General features: G+C 37.7%; 1 long non-coding RNA gene across 2 annotated transcripts; it reads left to right on the forward strand.

Moving 5' to 3' along the window:
- The first annotated feature begins 254 nt into the window (after nt 1–254).
- On the forward strand, nt 255–4,769 carry LOC147756531 (uncharacterized). Of its 2 annotated transcripts, none has more exons than XR_015323897.1 (4): nt 255–301; nt 1,719–1,904; nt 3,341–3,459; nt 3,997–4,769. It is a non-coding gene; the product is annotated as an uncharacterized LOC147756531 (long non-coding RNA). The 2 variants fall into 2 exon arrangements; XR_015323898.1 differs by having other exon boundaries at nt 1,719–1,884.
- Nucleotides 4,770–5,683: the final 914 nt, after the last annotated feature.

The raw sequence follows: 5,683 nt of genomic DNA on the forward strand, positions 1-5,683 counted from the left end.
CAATGTAAACCTCGATTTAAACGACTGAGTAGTTCTGTCATTACGACAACTATTGCGTCAGCTGGTATCGTCGTCGGTACAAATATCTCTTTCATAGTCCACAGCTTAGAAGAAATTCATCGCGTACACAATGTCTCCATTTTGATGAGTCGCTCTCCCTATTTAACATTCCCCTTTCCTTCTTACCCATCATATGAATGTCTGAATATTATTAATATATAAAAGAAGAGACCGAAGTAAAGTGTCGTCGTGTTCAGCGAGCGCCTAACCTATAGATGGATGTAACGATCCAATGGTTAAGGTACATTAACGTAACTTAGTACATGGCCTACCTGTTTCATAAATGCTATCATTATTATGATTGTGTTATCGTTTGCAACTCTGTCTTATGAACGCCAATTGTGCACTGACCATTTTGTGAGAACGTAGCCTACATAGTGCAAAATTTTAAGAGTCTTAGAATGCCACATTGCAGTATCGACATTACAAGCTTTCTGTCCGAGTCAATATTCAGGCTGTACATTGTCGCCTTGTTTTTGTCGAAAAACAAAAACTCCTCCAACATATATCTAGTGCTACAAGTTCATCCTTACATTTGGTGGAAGTACTATTTATGACCATATATTAACGTTCGATTCATATTTTTCCCTCGAGTATCACTTCTGGTTAACAGCACAGACAAAAGCGAACTTGAAATTTCAGTCGCGCAAACCGTATGTCGTTGATCCTATTCAGCGTTCACTGTAGTTTTGATCTACTAACAAGAGCTTACCCTCAGCTTCGTACATTGTTGTGTGTCCCTTTAATCCCCGTAAGTACGTTTGCCATTTTAGCTCGATCATTATGAGGGGCCGTAGCAAGAACGTGGAAGATAGCTAGCTTTGTTTGCTTCTCCAAAGATGCCTATCCGCTCTTTGTCAGTTACTTGTCGCTCATTGCATTGCAGAACTTGGTCCTGTGAACTATGTCATATGCTCTTTTCATATCTAAGAAGAATGCGATCAGGCCAGTTCTTTTGTTATGGCCTGCGAGATACAATAGAATACGAACTTCGGCCTATTCAGGGAGCTGCGGTTTTGACAATGATTAAAACAGCATGAAAATACTGATAAAATACGCGTCGCACTGCGCAATACATCTTACAACATAATAGTTACATCTTCAGAGTTACTGTCCTCGCGGAAAATGACAGCTGTTTTTATTGCGAGTAGGTTTATCAATCTTTCCTCTGAAATCCCTTTTGCCGCGGGTTTGTTAGTCATATGTTTCTAATAGCTTTCTGGAGTTTGTTACCGAATACGGCCACAAAAATCGTCTCTTCTACTTTATTTCTTACATTTATAAATATAAGTAGCCAAGCTTCATGTTGTGTGCGCTAAACTACGGGACAAATATAGTTCCCTCGGCAAGCAATGAATTCGGGATTGACCTTCCAATAGTACGGTATAATTGATTTCATATTTCTCTTTCTTGCAGATTTTTTTCGTTTTTTTTTTTTTTTTTTTTTCTATCTAGATTGCTGTTTACAGCTGGACCTGTTTTGAAATGTAATCTATTCATCATTGCTCGTACAATAACAGTCATTTTTAAAACATTATTTTTTTCATATCTTAAATACATTCTGTCGCTTTATATATTTTTTACATTCTACGATTTCATTTACTTGTCATGCTATTTCTGAGCGGCTTTTTCTCTCGTTTGTTGTCTTTCTCTCTTAGGTCTTCTAATTTTGCCCTCATAAAAAATTAGTGGGTAATATACTTGCCTGTTGATTTAGGAGCACGTGGCGGTCTAGGTTCGAACGCGTGCATAGGTACGCTTCGTTCCGCTCGTCCGTCGTCGGAAGCCACTCGTCTGGTAGGATGCCTGACAGCGACGTTGAACGTAAATCTCAAAACATTTAGGTCGTTTAAGCCTCTATTGCGTCAGAGTGTTTATTCTCTAGCTGTTTGCTAAGGGTAGTACTTGATACTTTTGTAGTCTCCTTCATGCCAATTCCTCTATTCCCCGGTACGCATCGGTTTTTATTTACTATCTTAATGACTGCAATGTTTACCTTAGCTTAGAATGTATTTTTTTCTGTTATCATAATCATAAACCTGGTTGTTATGGTACATTTTTTTTCTACCTTCTTTCATACAGATAGGCTAAGTTCCATATTGCCCTATACTCTAGCTTGCGTTTAGTCGATTGCCATTTTTTGGTTCTCTCTATGTGTATATATGAGGCTATTTAAGGATTTATAACTAAGAATTATATTTTCTGAATCATTCTGGATCCGTAATATTTATTGCACCGAGTTAAAAACTAAGCCCCCTCAAAGTACGAAGTATGTTGCAGCGAGAATGCCTGATTACAAGGATAACTCGTTACTAGGCTTGAGCCTATTTGAGCGATCACTACATATCGTAAACACTTGTTAAAGGCACATATTAAGCATATTTTGGTTAAAAGCTTGACATTTGGAATCATGGAGGAACATCGAAGTGGTGTGTAAAGTGTTTCCACGCAAAAAGCTTAAATCCATATCAATTGGGCAACGGAAGAGAAATAACCGTTTTAACTAATGTAACTAACCAAAAAAGACAGAAATATTATATTTATTCCTATGACTTTGAGCCGGGTCTAACAAATTTCTGTATTAGCAGTTTTGTGCGAGTAGCACTTATTTAAAAAAAAAATTATGCCGTTGTGCATTACATCAAAAATTTCGAGAAATTTCTTCTTTTTTGTGCATGACTGTGTATGTTATTGCCGGCAATACGCAATGCGCCAAACGAATAACAATGCTTCCATTGCAACAATGCTACCATTTTTATTGGTCGTTCAGCATGAAACAAACAAATATATATATTTTCTTTTTTATAACGATGTCACATTCTGCAACACTTTTTTCTATATATAGAATATTTTTATATTCAAGATGCACTTGTACTTTTTGAAACTGATCCACGGCCGTTCATTTGGATATCGTCAGTTGGATTTACAGCGGGTGAATTATAGTGAGCAATGGAAAATTAAAAAAATTTAGTATTTTACGAGTATGAGTTTCATTTTGAAGCTACAGCGGTGAGGACAAAATTCTATTATTAGAAACCCTGTTGGTCCGAGAATCCTGGGGAGGAAATTTCCACTGTGGAAATGAGTGTCGTGAAAGGTCCCCAATGAAGGCGAGCAACGAATTGTGAAGAACTGTTATTGAAACTAATTCATTTTAAACTGCACAGTTGTTAGCAGTCAAAAATAGCACATCTGATTACCTCGATCGAATTAATAAGAAAAATTATTTAAATTAATGGGTCACAACAATGGGTGGGCTTAGCTTAGCTATTTACTACAGCTTCCTTGGGCTCGCCGTTTCTTCTATTACCGGACGACGCTCGAGTTCACAACGAAAAAATCATGGTCGCAAAAACTATAGTGTGAAACTCAACTGTCACCCGTCATACTTGCCAAATTGTAAGTACCCCAGACATTTACGACAGTGGGCCGAATAAGCTACTAAACAAATAAAAGAAAGTTATAGATAGTAATTGAGCATACTTCAATTGAAAATATAAAAACTAAGCTCGAAAGGATACGGTTCACAACATTATTTAGGGACTTGATATTTGTCGTTCGTCATTAGCTAGTAAGCGCTAATCTTATAACAAAAAAATTTCATCTATATAATAGATAATTTTCTATTTCGCAGTAATTTAGTACTTGGCTGATTTTAGTGTCTCCAAACTAGATAAAGCTTAGTTGAATCGCAAACATCGCCTTAATACGACTAAGTCTTCGCCTGTTTCGTACATGTGCAAATAATACTGATGGCTAACTTATGTTTTTTCCGCTTTATGTCGTTTACCGATCACAATTCTTTCAATTACTGACAGCTGATCTGCAAAGACTTAAACCGGTGCATTTCTTACGTTGAGACCAGAAAAGATCGGACATAGAATGATGGGAAGCTATTGTATATACGGTGTTGTTCTACGATTGTAACCCTTACAGATTCTTCATGGGAAGGAATGCTTTAGCTGGTCCAGCGACTTACCTCGTTGTCATATTGCCACACTTTATGATAATCGTTTCGTTCTAAGAGCTTTTTCCGTTGTTTTGCGGGAACGGCATGCATACTCAGCAATAGAGTACTAAGCAGTAAATGCGTGTGAAGCTCGTGTCAGAGGCAAACAAATAGCGAGTTGTTGATGTCACTCAGGATGACCGGCCAGAAAAGGTGTACTCGAGTTATGAAGAAAGAAGAAAAGCACCAAAATAGGGGTAGCAGCAACGTGTGGAAAAAGTGACCCAGCGAGTGAGCCGGGGGAACCTTTATCAAGAAACATATTCAAAACGAAAAAAGGATGCGATCTGCGTTAAAAAAAAGTTTTTCCCGGTAATTATTCGACTTCAGAGATAAGAATAGCAATGACATGGCAATCTCAGGCGCAACGCCGGTGTTGATTGCTTACAATGCAGTCAGACAGGCAAACGGACGCTGAATCGCTTGGAACAGTAAAAAGGCCATAACTCACAGACGATGAAGAAGTCCTTTCGCAAGGCAAAAGGTACCGAAATAGAATGGATCATCGGATCTGGGCCGGCATAACAACGACGGGCTGATAAAATGGAACAGAAAAGTTAGCGAGTCAGTAGGCCAGGTCTGAGTTTCTGCTTCCGGCTTAGGTCTCAGTTGATGGTTTAGGATCCGACCTTGTGCTGACTGATGGCGAGAGTTACGGATTGTGGCAACGTAATAAACCATATTTTATTGTTATTCGCTAGCCAACGAACTCATATTTTGCGGCAGTTTAAGCAAGTTGCTAACTTCTCTACAACGAAAGATATCCTATCCAAAACATGACTTTCATAAGGAACTATTTTAAATAATAATTTAAATATATATATATATATATATACGCGGGAGAGAAAAAATTACAGGATCGAACTAATATTGCATTATGAAATATATAAAAAATAGCAGATTTACCTGTCTCTACTGGTTTAGCTTATAGTTGGTGTTACCATAACTCGACGCATTTAATTGGGCACGATCGAAATTTAGCCATACTGCCGTTATTCTGACTTCTTGAATCGCCTGGATTCCCTACAGAAGATAGATACCAGATTAAATTATCAATAAATACACGTATTGATCGCTTGAATACGTACGGACATCTGCCGATTTAGACTCTTAAACGTAAAAGGTAACGAAATTCTCAGAATATTGCGTTCGATTGGATTTTTCATCAATTGGCTTATAAGTTTTAGAGTGAGAACCTGTTCTGGCACAGCACACGAAAATCTGAGCGATTTAACAATAAACGGGGAAGTTACAGCATCTTCCAATAGTTATTTGGGCGGGTACATATTAATGAACGGTGCCGAGAATCATCGTGAGGCCATTGATAGCTAAGATCATAATTACAGACTTCGAACTGGGTGACAATTTGCTATAATGTAAACATCAACTAACTAGGGTCGTTAGCACGATGTTGAAGCGTTCGTATGTACATACATATGCGAAATAGTTATCAAGTAGAAGGAAGTTGTCGTTTCGGGACCATAATATAGTTAACGAGTATTACCAACATTACGGTCTCAAATTAAACTCTGTTCGATACATAACAAAAGTACCGAACTTACTTATTACCTGGTGACCCTATTATAATATATTCAGCTGACTGAGCAATAATAT

The sequence above is a fragment of the Varroa destructor genome, unplaced genomic scaffold (assembly GCF_002443255.2).
Source record: "Varroa destructor unplaced genomic scaffold, Vdes_3.0 BEIS01000003.1, whole genome shotgun sequence".
Lineage (NCBI taxonomy): Eukaryota > Metazoa > Arthropoda > Arachnida > Mesostigmata > Varroidae > Varroa > Varroa destructor.